The 16,770-nt window shown below is 35.9% G+C and overlaps 1 long non-coding RNA gene across 1 annotated transcript in view; it reads right to left on the bottom strand.

The window, feature by feature from the left end:
- Positions 1 to 14,664, bottom strand: part of LOC128635748 (uncharacterized) — a 30,948-nt gene extending 16,284 nt beyond the window's left edge. Inside the window, exon 1 of the long non-coding RNA XR_008398575.1 lies at positions 14,614 to 14,664. This is a non-coding gene — a long non-coding RNA (uncharacterized LOC128635748). The remainder of the gene's footprint in view (positions 1 to 14,613) is intronic.
- Positions 14,665 to 16,770: the final 2,106 nt, after the last annotated feature.

The raw sequence follows: 16,770 nt of genomic DNA on the forward strand, positions 1-16,770 counted from the left end.
GATTTTAAAAGATACAGTGAATAATTATAATGCAAATTCAGTAAACATAGGTGAAATCCCTGTTTTTCTAGCAAAACCTGTGTTATGCCCTGCTACCAGAGGCAATATTTCAAATACTGTATCTAACAACCACTCCACACCAATTTTAATTACTACAATGCCAAATTCAAGTTTTAGAGCAAGTTCAGGCCAAAATTGCACAGCTCAAAAAGAGTGATAAATGTGTATCTAAATTACCAAATTATACTGTAAAAATGCCACAGTTACACAATGATATCTGCAGTGATTTGCTTAAAAATGAGAACATGGATCTCTTCAAAATATGTTTGGGGAATGCATTAAGAACTAAAACAGATATTGTAGTTGAGGTTTTGGAACTTGACATATTAACAAATGATTTACAGAGCAACAGATGGGTGGAAATCATGGATACAATTAATGGTTTTAAAGAAAAACAGTATTGTTATGATCTACAATGTAAACCTGTTTTTCCTCATTTCTTGGAAAAACAGAGGTACACTAGGAGTTTGGATACATCCCATGGTTACCAAAAATCATATGCAAAATGGTTACATGATCTAAATCTATTTTCTACAAAGAGTATTTTTCAGCTCCAACCCAACACATGTAATGAAGAGAAGCATGGAGGAATCTTTCTTACAGAGATAGGTGGTATTTTTACAGCAATGGTGAGTATAATTTTATTACCATTGTTTTTGTGACTACTACAGCCTTTAATTAGTTATAAACAAGCATTGTGCCCAAGGGGGGGGGGGGGAGAGATGTCTTTCAGGGAAGTGTCCTCCTGTCTGGGCACTTGTTTGTTAAATTGTTAAACAGTTAAAATAGGGTGTGCCTACCTTAGAATAGAATTACCTATTGGTGGTCCTGAGGCACATTCGCCCTTTGTCTCCCAGCATGTTTACAAAATGTTCTTCACTCCATTGTTTGTTTTTGTCACAGACCTGAGATCAAAATGGCATGTTTCAAGCACATTTGCCAGTTGTATTACCCCTAGGAAAAATAATCTTAAATGATTTTAACAAAATTATGTGCTCAAAATATTTTGGATTGCTTTAGAGCAGTATTATAAAATTTAAGAGAGGGATGTCCAAGAGATGTTTCCAAAATGTAAATAATAGTTGTTCAATTAGAAAAGTAATTACATTTGTTTTGTTTGTTTTTTTCTAGAAAAATCGAAAACCAGTGATGGATAGCTGTAAATGCTTCCTCAGAATCCCAACAGCTGAGCAGAAACGCAGAAACAACATCTCCAATGATATTTCATTATAGTTATTGTACTGATATACTATGCCTGTTAATAATAATTTGTATCACAATTAATGGGCATTCTTTGGATAGACTTACTGTAGTAACCAAAGCAAAAAGCAGCATTGCAGCATGTTATCACTGAAAGTTGTATATATGTGTATCTTAATTTAGTTTTAAATATGCTATGATAAATTTTAATTCAGAGACTTACTTTATCATACAGAACTTCCATTCAATCTAAATAATTAACAGAAGCTCAATACCTCCATATAGGATGGTATCCCTTTCTCATTAAAATCCAAACATTAACTAAATTTTTTTTTTTCTTTATTATTAAAGCCTGAGGAAAAGATTAATTATAAATTAGTATTTATCCACAAATCCTAATGATTAATTATATATATTTATTAAAGCAAAGTGGGATTCCAGTTTTAATACCATCTCTATAAGGTATTGAGGTTCTGATAGAAATGTGTCTTACCCAGTACATTTATGACCTTAAAAACATCATGAATACCATGATATAAAATAATATACATAATAGGTATTAGACCATTTTAGGGAAGTCAGGTAGACATCTGGTTTAAAGTGTATTATACTTAGTGTAGAAGGTGTAGGGAATTATTTTTGTTTTATTTATTTTTTTTGTGTTTATATGTTGGTTAATATTTTAATCTGAGTAACATAAATATGTTGATTTTTCAGTTATAACCTATATGGTTTTGTGTTCAAACCTATCAGGTGTGAGATGAATGTCAAAAGAGAATATAATTCTCAGGAGAATAATGGCAGTATTTACCTCTCCAAGATTTGGGATACCAACACCACTGTCAATAGCTTTGATTATGCCAAGTAAGTTTTTTTTAACTACTGAAGATGTGCTGTGTAGATCTGGGACTTCTCTGCTGATGATATTACTTCAAGATAGAAAATAACATCCCAGAGACAGAAGAAGATGGAAGATTCAAGATCCTGTCACAACCTATCACAAAGACACTACCATCATCCCTGAAGGAAGTAGCAGCTATGCAAGTGGATCATCAAAAGGGGTACATTCATGTTACAGAGCCAGGGACCCACATCATTTCACGGTGACTACAGCATGAGAAGAGGCCACCACAGGTTCCTGTGTTCACAACATTTCCACTGAATTCGAAACCCTTTACTTGCATGTGCATATACTAAGAAAATGGACTTGTGGCGCTGCAAGGTGATAAGTTTACTAAAATATCACCACTTATCTAGCAGGCCCCTGTGACAGAAGAAAAGAAAAACTGTTCCAATACGAAAGTGTATACGTGCCTTTGCCCTCATAACAAATGTTTGTACAAGAAGGTGTCACTTCAGTTTTAAGACGTACAAAATGGACTGATGGATGTACAGATCTTGTCCTACATAAGGATACCAAGCTTCCAGATGCCAGCACCAGTGTCAAATAGCATAATTAATGCTATTGGCTAGTCATGTTAATCTTTGCTAAATTAAACTTCATCTCACGGAACACATTACCATGGGTTATAGCATGATACTGTACATAATACTTTGTAATAATGCATAGGTTGTCTAGTAAGGGTCTGATTATGGGAGAAATACACAAGCAAGATACATAATGTGTGGCCATTGGCTAAAGCTTTCAAGGCCACAAAGCGGGGGACTGTTACAGTTTGGCAAATCGCTTATGTTATAGTCCCATTTCAATGTATATATTGTATGTATGAGCATATTTATGTATTTGTATAATATTCTAGTCATAATATTAGCCATGAGAAATATAGAAGCTGTATTTCTTTCTATGCTCTATTTCAGTTACAAAAGCTATGAAGTCTTTTGTTTACTGCCCTGTCTCAAGAACAAAAGCAATACAAGCCTTTTTGTTTACCATGCCCTGTCTATCTCAAAAAGAATCAAGATATGGTAAACAAAGGAGTTATTTTCTCAGGCTTACTCCCATTCAATAAGTCACCAAATGTTTATATGTAAATAGGAGTCTTTCATGTACCTGTTGGGGTGTGGATGGTAGATAACAGGTTATCATGGACAAAAGAACATCTGACCTTACAATCAGAACAGCTGTCCAAGCCATATGACTTATGGCTATCCACCCCCTACAATAGCCCTATTTACATGTAAACAGCTAGGACCAATGGAATTCAGTTTTTCAAATATGGTGAAGCGGGAAACAAATTAACCAATTGCATCAAAGCAATACTAACAGATGGAACAATTCTGAATATATAGAACAAGAGTTAGTCAGGAGTCAGGGGAGAGAGGGGAGGATGAGGACAGGAAGCTAGCAGAAACATCCAGACTGTTCACAAGATAATCCCAAGGTACCTATGTCATGTATGCTTGTGTAAATGTATATTTGTCTGATAAGTAAATGTTAATTGTTATTGTCTTTAGGCCTATGCATTGAATATTGTGCCATTTTATGTTTTATAGCTGATCTAATAAATAATTGTTTATTTTGAAACCAACAGTAATTTTAAGAGTCTTATTGCATTGGGTTATGTATCAGTTTCTCATCTATATGTGTATTTATGCAATATTTTAAACTAGAACTTAGTCAGTTCTATCTATTAATATAATATAGAAATATTTAATCCCATAGCTACAATTTGTACATTGTAAGCCCCTTTTTAGCTAAATAATAAGCCAGATTTCATATATTATTATTATTATTATCGGTTATTTGTAGAGCGCCAACAGATTCCGCAGCGCTAATTTATGCCTTGCATGGTCAAGAAAACATAAACGTATATATATCTGGATTAGTTAGAATTTAATTGTTAATTCCTCAATGAGCCATAAAAGCTGTGTAAATAAACAGATATATTTTATGGACGTATGCTATATTGTCACTCTGGGATAAAATCAGAAAATATTGCATAAATATACATATATATATATATATATATATATATATATATATACACACGCACTTTACAAGTCAGATTAAGGATCTAAAATTCCTCATATTAAATAACCTTTAAGACTAAATATTATATTTGTACTCTAAAAAATTATTACTCTTTTAAGAGTTATTTTAAGAGTAATTTTTTAATTTTTTTGGTCAGGTATAGTTGTATGTATTGTTTTGCACTTTTGTATCCGTTTATATATCATTTTTCCTTCTACACAACTCATGTAAGAGTGTTTTAATATCTGTACACAATATTAAAAAATGTACTCAGTTTATTGAGTGGTCTGTAAAGGTTTTTTGAGGCTTATATTATTTTTGCATTTTAACACTCTTAATGTTCATTACGTGCTCTATTCTATATTCATAAGTCACATAAGGATATTTTAGTATGTATATCATTGTCATTAGCAGTTTATTCCTTTTAGTATTTTTGATATCACTTAGTACATTCACATTATTTTACTAGGATTGCACTACACAATTTACAATAACGCATCACACAACTCACTTATAACAACTAACACATTATGTGTTTATGATTTTTGATGTATGGTTGTTTATATTGTATATTTAATACATGTACACAAGTTCTACCTAACACACATAACCTCATCTCCATCAAATGCATCCCATACGCACACACTCCTTTCACTTGCGCACTATGGAACTCTCGCTCTGTCTGCAATAAACTTACAACCATTCATGGCCTGTTTATTTCAAATTCTTTCACCCTTTTAGCAATTACCGAAACCTGGCTATCTCCTTCCGACACAGTTTCCACTGCTGCTCTCACTTTAGCCATACCCCTAAGCAAGGTGAGAAACGTGGCGGTGGGGTTGGGATCCTGCTCTCCCCCTCTTGCACTTATCAGTACCTACCTCCAATCCCATCTCCTCCCTCCTCTTCCTTTGAAGTCCACGTTATTCGCCTGTTCTCCCCCCTCTCCCTCAAAGTGGCAGTCATCTATCGCCCTTCCAGACCTAATTCCCATTTCCTTGACCACTTTGCCGCCTGGCTTCCTCACTTTCTCTCTACAAATATACCAATCCTAATTCTTGGGAACTTCAACATTGCCATTGACAACCCATCTGCCCCTGCTGCCTCTAAACTTCTTTCACTTACATCCTCCTTCGGTCTCTCACAATCCACCCTATTCCCTACCCACCGTGATGGACACTCCATCGACCTGGCATTTTCCTACCTCTGTTCTATATCTGACCTCACCTGTCACCCCTTTCCCATTTCAGACCATCACCTAGTCACCTATAATATTAATGCAACAGCTAAACCAACTCCTCCATCCTGCCCCCACAACTGTAGAAATCTGCATGCTGCGGATCCGCTCCAATTTTCAAAAACTATTCAAGATCTCCTCCCTCACACCTCCACTATAACATGCCCTGATCTCGCAACATCCCACTATAACAAAACTCTCTCCTCTGCACTAGACACACTTGCCCCTCCCCAGCTGCGCAAAACATCACAACGTCAGTTGCAGCCCTGGCACTCTCAGCAAAAACGCTATTTGCAAAAATGCTCCCGTACTGCTGAGCGTGTCTGGAGGAAAACTCACTCTGAATCTGACTTCATACACTAAGTTTATGCTTCATTCATACACTTGTGCCCTTCACTTAGCCAAGCAAACCCACTTCTCCTCCCTTATATCTACTCTTTTCTCAAACCCTAAACGACTCTTCTCCACCTTTAACTCTCTCCTCTACCCTCCTGCTCCACCCCCCTCATCTGTCTTTAGTGCTCAAGACTTGGCAGACTACTTTTTAAACAAAACACATTCTATCCAGAGCAACATCCCAACACCAACCTGCAATACTCCCTCAACATGCCCTGCTACTCCCTGCCACTCTCTGCATCCTCCATTCAGCCACTGAGAATGAAGTTTCCTCCTTGCTATCTTCCTCACACCTCACTACCTGCCCACTCGACCCTATACCTTCCCATCTAAACCATCCCTATCTTCTACCCTCACTCCTGCCCTTACACACATCTTCAACCTCTCTCTTTCTACCGGCTCATTCCCATCTTCTTTCAAACATGCAATAGTCACTCCCATACTCAAAAAACCCTCCCTTGACCCTAATTCTCCTGAAAGCTACCGCCTGATATCACTGCTCCCACCAACATGAAAACTCCTTGAAAAACTAGTTTACAATCGCCTAACCCACTTCCTGTCCGCCAACTCCTTGCTTGACCCCCTGCAATCCGGATTCCGCCCCAAACACTCAACTGAGACTGCCCTTACCAAGGTTATGAACGATCTTCTCTCTGCTAAAAATATTGGCCACTACTCCATACTCATCCTACTTGACCTCTCAGCTGCCTTCAACACAGTTGACCACCCTCTCCTCCTACAGACCCTTAGCTCTTTTGGCCTCTGTGGCACTGCTCTTTCCTAGTTTCACTCTTATCTTTCTCACAGGTCTTTTTCTGTGTCATTTGCCAATGACGACTCCTCTCCAATGCCTCTGTCTGTTGGAGTACCTCAAGAATCTGTTCTGGGTCCTCTACTTTTCTCCATTTATACTTCTTCTCTGGGTAAACTTAACAGTTATGGCTTCAAATATCACCTCTATGCTGATGACACCCAGATCTACCTCTCCACCCCTGCTCTCTCTCCCTCTGTCCTATCTCATGTCAGCAACTGCTTATCTGGTATTTCTTCCTGGATGGCCTCTCACCACCTAAAGATAAACATGTCCAAGACTGAGCTACTTCTTATCCCCCCTCAAGCTCTAAGCCGTCCTGTGACTTCTATATCCCTGTTGACGGCATCACCATTTCCCCATCGCCCCAAGTCCGCTGCCTCAGTTACACTTGACTCAAATCTATCCTTCACCCCCATAGCCAATCGCTTTCTATATCTTGCCGCAACCATCTACGCAACATTTCCAAGATTCAACCTTTTCTATGCGCTAACACCACAAAGCAAATAATCCACTCCCTTGTTATTTCCCGACTTGACTACTGCAATAAGCTACTTACTGGCCTTCCTCTTTCCCGCCTCTCCCCTCTTCAATCCATCCTAAATGCCTCTGCCAGGCTGATCCACCTTTCCCGTCACTCTGTATCTGCTACACCTCTCTGCGAGTCCCTTCATTGGCTCCCCATACACAGAATTAAATTCAAAATTCTCACCCTTGCATACAAAGCGCTCACCAACTCTGCTCCCTTCTACCTATCCTCTCTAATCAACAAGTATACTCCAGCCCGCCCACTAAGATCCAACAATGACCTGCTCCTTGCTTCTGCGACTATCACCTCCTCTCATGCTAGACTGCAGGACTTCTGTTGTGCAGCACCTACCCTCTGGAACACTCTCCCTCGTGCTGTCAGGCTTTGCCAAAATCTTTCTTCCTTTAAATGCTCTCTGAAGACTTTTCTGTTCAGGGAAGCCTACCACCCAACTCAATAATATTCATTTTACCTAACATTTCCCTCTAACTCTGCATTAACATCTTTCTCAATCTTGCAGTCCTCACCTCCTGTTTCTCAACCTCCTACCCTTCTAGATTGTAAGTTCCCACGGGAATAGGGCCCTCGATTCCTCCTGTATGTGTTTGTAAATTCTGTCCTGTCTTAGAAGTTTTATAATATTGTTTTATTTAAATGAATTGTATCCATGGACAGTGCTGCGGAATATGATTGCGCTTTATAAATAAAGTATAATAATAATAAAATAATAATTTATTCACAATAGTGCAATAACACTCCTGATTCTTTTCTAATCACCCACCTATATTCATAACATTTTTAGGTCATTTTGGGATAGACATCTTATGCAACACACTATCATCATTATTATATCACTTGAATGCCCCACTACTAGCACTTTAAAATGTTAGTGCTGTATAGATTCTCTTAGTTCATTTCTAATAGCTATCTATACAATAATTTTTAGGTAGTCATATATCCACATCCACTTTTTCGGGTATTGCCTACTTCACCAAGCATTATGTGGATCAACATGTTAGGACTACACATCCACATACACTGCCTTAAGATATGGCTGTTTTTCTTTTTGGACTGATTACACAGAGGTGTCTAGTTACGCTCGGATATAGCTCCTCCCATTGTTGACAGTCTAGATATCATTGGACTAAGGTAAATGTGATGTAACTTTGTTCACGCCTATTGACGCTTACACGCCAACAATACTAGCACGGAGCATGTAGGGACATGCTAATGATCGCAAACCTATTTCAATGTAACAGTAAGTTCAAGATAATGCATTTTTCCTATGCGATCTTAATAAGTATACAAAGGAGAAGGTTTGTTCTCTCTCTCTTCCTTTGTTTGTTACGATCGAGACAACGGAAGAGGTGCTTTAAACTACATCTTAGTATAACACTCAAGTTGATTGTAGACTTTATTCCTTTACCTACAGTTCTTTAACTACTGAATTGCTATAACATTTGATAACACATAGCAGGTCTCTTTTGGATACACACACTATGTTTCTATAGTTACTAATGGGTTTCAGGTGAATCAATTACACCTCTTGGAGACAAAAAGATTTGGATTGGTTTGTTGTATCATGCTACGGGGTGGGGTTTTTACACCTGAAGTTGGAGCTAGTAAGACATGCCTGATGAAATGCATTACATATTTCCTTATGCCAGAGGATTTTATACACATCCGATACCTCGTGTTTTTATTGTTTTATAGTTTGTTTTTAGTATATTTTTTAAAATAAATATTTTGGCATTTTCTCAAACACTTGGACTATTTTGTGTATATCCGAGCCTACGCTTCCTGATCTTTCCACTTGTGGGCCCATCACAATGGATTCAATTCCTGTTTTGCCAGAGTTCAGCGAGCTGGGCAGCTGTTAAAGGTCCAGCCTGTTCCATTTGGCACAACTGAGTGCCTTCACCATATGTGAGTACACTGTACTTATTTGTACTCTCTCCGTTTTACCTTATTGATACACACGAGGTCCTTTTGTTTGTTCCCTCCTTCCCATATATTTCTAACATAAGAGGAATTGGATCCTGCATTGCCAGGGTTCAGCAAACTGGGCTGCTGGTAAGGGTCCAGCCTGCACCATTTGGCACAATTGAGTGCCTTCAGTATATGTGAGTACCCTCCAATCATCTGTATTTCCCCGATTGTATTTGAATGATGCAGAGCATCTTTTTTCCTTTTTTCTTTTTATCTGCTGAGAGTGGAAGCAGAAGTTCTGGGGGCCTGCCATGAGTGGAATGTTGGAGAGGAGCTGCAGTTTTGGACAGTGCAGAGTGGAACTTTGGGAGCCCAGCAGTCTGAAGATCCTGAGTGACTCCTGGAGCAGTCCCTAAAGATCAGAGACCCACAAGCAGGAAGTCTGGAAACACTGGCCCATAAGAGAAAGTGAGAACAATAAGGACTGTTAGAGAAGCAAGGTATCATAGTAATTGGGGGGGGGGGTTGGGTCAGGTATAGTTGTATGTATTGTTTTGCACTTTTGTATCTGTTTATATATATAGTTTTCCTTCTACACAACTCATGTAAGTGTCTTAATATCTGTACACAATAAAAAAAATATATATATTTATATCACTTGTCTATTTCTTGATTTTCTAACCTGTTCCTTAGCGATTTTATGACATATTGGTTAGCCCAGGAAGGAGGGTGAAAAGTTAAACATATTCAAAAAGTCGGTTGTGTAGAAATACATATTTTATTGAAGTGATAACCTTTGTGTTTGAGACATTTTAAGTACATTTTCTTAGATATTTGAATTTTTTTTTTAACGTTATATATAATGGAGGGAATAATGAAAAAAAAAATGCTAAAAAAAAAAAATTAGTAAACCAGAGCAAATAATTATTTGTTTTGATGGCCCAACAGATCCACGAACTGTTTAAAATGGTGTATCAAATTAAATTTAAAAAATGTGAAAGAAAAATTGTACAACTGCACTTATTTTTGCTGCTCGATGGATATCTGAACAGTTTAAAAGTATAAAATGTGCAGAGATTAAAATTTAGAAACTAAGGTTAAGGAACTGAAAGTAATAATTGAACAATGAAATATTTCAGCAAGTACTGCAGCTGATTTGAGGGTAGGAAATCAGCAAACTATACTTGATAACAAAGAACTGCATAGGGAGAATGAACAGCTTACTGAATGGCTGAAGGATGCACATGGAGCTATCAGAATTCTGGCATATTCCAGTCATAGAGAGTCTTAACATTCAAAGTGACTTGCTCATGTAAATCACATGAAGGGACAGTTAAAGGTAAAGTGTGCTGAGGTTGTTGCTTTTAAATGTACCAAACTGTTCCAAAAAGGGTATGGATTGGAATGTTTTTCTAAAGTCTGATAATTATAGAATGCCTGTGAAAATGGCTCCCATTTCTACTGAGGGCCAAAGTGGAACAATCATAATAGAACCAATGGAAACTGGAGATTAAATAGGTGTGATGATTTACTGAGGGCCAAAATGGAACAATAATAATAGAACCAATGGAAACTGGAGATTAAATAGCTGTGATGATTTACAGAAGGACAAGAAGGAAAGATATAGAAGGTAATAAAGGCAATATGAGATATTGAACTGAGAAGGCAGAATTACAGGATGGGGGAAGAAATAGCAGCCTTAAAGAGGCAAATAGTTGCACATAGAAAGGCACAACAAAGGAAATAGGGCACAATATACTGCTATTGAGGAAGAAAACCACAAATCAGACTGAAGAGGCCCAAACCCTGAACAAGACCACCTCATACATGCAGCTGACCAGCCCACCATATTTACTTACATTGCAAGTGTGGGGAAAAATGAAGTTAGACAGTGTTGCAGTGGTTGCTATGACAAACAGGGTCACAAATGGGAACAGTTTAGTAAAAATAGGAGTTACAGGAAACCCACAGCAAGTCAGTGCAGGGACGATAGAGATTAAGGTGGGGGGAGAACAGTTAAAATTGAAGCTATAGTTGGATGACCTGAGGAAATATTAGCAATAGAAGCACTAAAGAAAGTTAAATGTATTGTAGATTTTTGCCAACCTATGCTTGTGGAAAAAAGAACCAGATCGATAATGAGAGACAACACAGATAAATGGTACAGTGTGCCCAATGGCATACATAATGACACCAATATAAAGTCTAGGAGAAAACAGGCTACAGTTAGAGGGACAACCAGAATGGCTAAGGCAGCTGGTGCAAGAAATTCCAGTATGGGCAAGAGATATGCTTGATTGTGGGAGGATGAATACAACAGTGCTACTTGAAGGAAAGGATCCACCATCTGGAAATAGGTATGGATGTAATTGTCCTTGTCAGATACAAAATAAGAGATTGGATATGGACCCATTTTCTCTTAGAGAAGAAATTTTAGGTAATTTTGAGAATGATAAAATAGATGGAGAGGATTGTATGCAGAACAAAGAATATAGATATAGATTATACTTTTAATAATTTAGAGAAAATAATGGTAAAATAATGGTGAAAGAATTGAAACAAAAAATGGAAGTTGCATTTATGCGAAAATATTTGGAAACAGAAATGGTTCCTAGGGGTCTTAGACTCAAAAAAGATTGCACCTTTGATTTGACTATTAAATGGTCTACAGTATGTTATAACATCCTTAAAAAAGCTTCATTAGATCTTATTGAGACTTATTAAAGCTAGAGGAGAATCGTTAGACCAATTAGCAATAGAAATTGAGAACTATAAAGAAATCTTAGAAAGTCTGAAAGAACAAACAATATAAAGAGAAAAAAGAATATATAAAAACAACCTTGAAAGAATTAAATATACAATTATTGGATAGAAAAAGATCAAAATTTGATAGGGATGAGAAAGATTATAATATAGATGCATTAAATAAGAATGAGGAAGAAAGTGTGGAAGAAGTATGTAGGGAAAAAGATGATTTATATATTTTTAAATATAAGAAAGAACTTGATAGAGAAAAAGGATTAACTAATAAAGAAAAAAAAATGAACCTATAAATGGAAATCAAAAATGGACAAAAGTACAGTATAAGAATGGGAAAAAAATATACTCAGATCCAAGTGAGAATACTGAAAAAGTTAATATATACAGAAACTCAAATAGAAATAATGTTTACAATAGACAAAATTATAAGTACAAAGATGACGATAATGACTATAATGGACATTATTATGAACGAAATATTAGGGACAAAGAATATTACAAAAGAGATCATAGAGATCCCTATCATAATAGACAAGAACTAAATAGTTGGAGGAATAAATATGAGAACAATAATCAATGGAAAGAACAGGAAGTTAATCAACCTTATAGATGGGGAAATAGAAATAAAAGATTCGAGAAAACAAATTGTAACTATGAAACAAAAGATTACTATAAGAATCAAACAAACAGATGGAGAATAGTGATGTCGCAAATTGTTTGCCGGCGAATAGTTCCCGGCGAACATAGCATGTTCGTGTTCGCCGCGGCGGGCGAACTTATGCGATGTTCGATCCGCCCCCTATTCTTCATCATTGAGTAAAACTTTGACCCTGTACCTCACAGTCAGCAGGCACATTCCAGCCAATCAGCAGCAGACCCTCCCTCCCAGACCCTCCTACCTCCTGGACAGTATCCATTTTAGATTCATTCAGAAGCTGCATTGTTAGTGAGAGGAGGGACAGTGTAGCTGCTGCTGATTTAGTAGGGAAATCTATAGCTAGGCTAGTGTATTCAGTGTCCACTACAGTCCTGAAAGACTCATCTGATCTCTGCTGCTTTTTAGGGCTTTTTTTTTTTGTGTAATCTAATTGCAGTAGCCTGCCTGCCAGCGTGTGTGTCAGGCTCACAGCGTATACTGTGCCCACTTGCCCAGTGCCACCACTCATATCTGGTGTAACAGTAGTGTAGATTTTAAAAAAAACAACACTTTTTTGATTGTGTTAAATAATAGCAGTCAGTTTCCTTCACACGTGTGCGTTTTAGTGCCTGCCTGCCAGGGCACAGTGTCACCCCAGTGCAACTCATATCTGGTGTAACAGTAGTGTAGATTTAAAAAAAAAAACACTTTTTTGACTGTGTTAAATAATAGCAGTTTCCTTCACATGTGTGCGTTTAAGTGCCTGCCTGCCAGAGCACAGTGTCACCCCAGTGCAACTCATATCTGGTGTAACAGTAGTGTACATACCTGATGTTTTAAAGCACGTTATTCCAAACAATTTAGGAATGTTAGGTGATTTATGCCCTTTATGGATTAAAACCAGACTCTGCATCAACTATGTAATTTTCCATGGGAGTTTTGCCATGGATCCCCCTCCGGCACGCCACAGTCCAGGTGTTAGTCCCCCTTGAAACAACTTTTCCATCACTATTGTGGCCAGAAAGAGTCCCTGTGGGTTTTAAAATTTGCCTGCCTATTGAAGTCTATAGCGGTTCGCTTGTTCGCGAACAGTTGTGGAAGTTCGCGTCCGCCAAATGCAAAATTTTAGGTTTGCGACATCACTAATGGAGAAATGGTCAAAATTATGAAAGGAATGAAAATACAAATTGGAGTTATAATAACAATCAAAATAGGAACAATAGAAAAGGAGAAACTTATATAAATGAGGAAGTAATGGATACATCTAAGACCACTCAGAATAAATATAGCAATGATAAGGAAGGAAACAAAGAGAAATGAAAGTTTAGAAGAAGACAATACAAAAGAATTCACAAGTTTTTTTAGGGAACACCCCTCTAAAGGAGGAAATACAGACAAGAAACAAAAAACTAAATTTACGGGAAAAAGAGGAAAGGGAAAATTAGAAACACAAAAAAAAGAAAAAATAACAAAAAATCAAGGGATATTTAATTTAAGAAAGGAGGAACTTACTAGAGATCAAAAAGATGTATTAAATAAAGAACTAAGTTTTGCTCCTACAAATACAATGAATACATTTGAAACTATGGTCAACTTAAATCAATTTATAAGGAAAATTACATTAAAAAGATACTTTGTAAAAAATCCGATTCAAGAAAAAAACTCAAAGAAAACCAATGATAATATATATCAATATAGTAATTTGAAACCTAAATCAAATTTTTTCCCCTCACAGGAAAAAGGAGCATATTTAGAACTATTTGAAGATTTGGTTAAAAAAGATGTAGAAAAAGTTGTCTAGATTTAAAAAGAACATGAAACAAAATCTAACAGGAAAAGAGAAAGATATTACAAAATTTAAGTAAAAATAAGAACTTGACAAAATCTGCTGACAAGGGCGGAGGAATTGTCGTCTTAAATACATCTGATTATATTAAAGAAGCAGAGAGGATTTTAGATGACAAAGACACCTATAAAATATTAAAAAATGATCCGAAAGAAAAACAGAAAAATGAATTAACAGAAATATTACAAGATGCAAGAAAGCTAAATTTAATCCCACAAATAGAATATCAATTTTTTGTTATTAAGTATCCCAAAACCCCAGTTTTTTATTATTTACCAAAAATGCATAAGGATCCAGTGAATACCCCGGGACAAACGATAATTTGAGAAGGGTCTAGCTGCAGACTGGAGCTCCACTCTAGACAGGAAACATGTGACCTCCACTCAAAGCTTTTTTTTTTTTTTTAATCAACTTTAATGTAACAAACAACCTATAGACAATCATTCTGAAAACGAAACATTTTGCAGCTTTCTTGTTCTTCTTAATGTGCACTCACAGTGGTTTATGCTGATTGTCATTTATAAGGTAACCACTGTGAGTGCACATTAAGAAGAACAAGAAAGCTGCAAAATGTTTCGTTTTCAGAATGATTGTCTATAGGTTGTTTGTTACATTAAAGTTGATTAAAAAAAAAAAAAAAAGCTTTGAGTGGAGGTCACATGTTTCCTGTCTAGAGTCAGTGGAGGTCACATGTTTCCTGTCTAGAGTGGAGCTCCAGTCTGCAGCTAGACTACTTTGGATAATTTCAGGGATGGACTCTGTAACCTCCAACCTGTCCCATTATGTAGATGTTTATTTGCAAGACTATGTAAAAGAACTGCCTGCATATTTGAAAAATTCTACTGAATTGTTAAAATTACTAAAAGAAATAAAATGGGAGAAAAATTATCTTAGTTGATGTTTCCTCTTTATATACAGTAATTGATCACAATCTAGGATTGAAAGCTATAAAATACTATTTACAGAATGATAAAAAATATGTTGTATACTCAATCAAGTTTTTTATTAAAATGTATTGAATTTATTCTTAGAATTAACTCATTTAAAGGAAAAATATATTTGCAACAAAAAGGCACAGCAATGGGCACGAGGTTTGCCCCCAGCTATGCAAATTTATATATGGGTTTATTTGAAGAACAATTTATTTTTGGTAATGGCTGGGAGGCAAATCTTGTGCTATGTAGTCGTTATATAGATGATATGATTATTATTTGGAAGGGAGATGTAGAATTATTATATTTATTTATTGAAGATATTAATAGTAATCATCTTGGATTAAGTTTTACTCATGAGATAAGTGATTCCAAATTGACCTTTCTAGATGTTCATATAGAGATTATAGATAACCAAATTGTTACTAAAAATTATTTTAAGAAAGTGGATATGAACAATTATATCCATGCAGATAATTGTCATCATATTAGATGGAAGAGAAATATCCCGAAGGGACAATTCCTAAGAGAGTTAGGAAGAATTGTACAAATTTAAAGGATTATGAGGAACAAGCAAAGATTTTGGAAGAAAGATTTTTAGAAAGAGGGTATAAACAAGAAGAAATTATTAAAATTACAACAGATGTGGGTAAAATAACCCAAGATGAAATTCTATATAAAGAAAAAATAATTAAAAAAAAGAACAAGATAAGATATATGTCCCGTTTATAACGACCTTTAACAGACAACATAAAGAAATTAATAAAATTCTGCATAAACATTGGGATATTTTAAAAATGGACCCTATTCTTGGAGACAATCTAACTGACAAACCCCAAATAATTTTTAGAAAAGCAAGGAATTTTAAAAATATTTTATGTCCAAGTGAATTTAAAAATAAAGATAATAAAGTACAAGTAGATTTATACAGTAAAACCTTAAACGGATTCTATCCTTGTCATGTATGTACGGATTGTAAATATAGCCATAAAACTAAGACAGTAACCTCTTGTACTACTAAGAAATAATATACCATTAATAATATGATAAGATGTAGAGATAAGGGGGTTATTTATATCATTCAATGTTTATGCCCCAAGCAATATTTGGGACAAACGAGCAGACCCCTTAGAGAAAGAATATGTGAGCATTTAAATAATATAAAAAATGGCTTTGGGGGACATATGCTATCAAAACATTTTAAAGAAGTACATAATAAAAGCACTGTAGGTTTTAAATACTGGGGTATAAAATTGGTTAATAAAAATTGGAGGGAGGAATTATGAGATGAGTCTGTTATACAGTGAAGCAGAACTTATTTGCAAGTTTAAAACTCTACATCCTCTTGGTCTAAAGGCAGAATTAGACCTAAATCCCTTTATTCATAAGAAATAACTTTCATCCAATCTCTCCTACATATATATATAACATTTTTAATACTATGAGTTAACTACAGATGATTTTCATTAAGTTATTGTAATACATTAATAAATAGATTAAA

The sequence above is a fragment of the Bombina bombina genome, chromosome 7 (genome assembly GCF_027579735.1).
Source record: "Bombina bombina isolate aBomBom1 chromosome 7, aBomBom1.pri, whole genome shotgun sequence".
Classification (NCBI taxonomy): domain Eukaryota; kingdom Metazoa; phylum Chordata; class Amphibia; order Anura; family Bombinatoridae; genus Bombina; species Bombina bombina.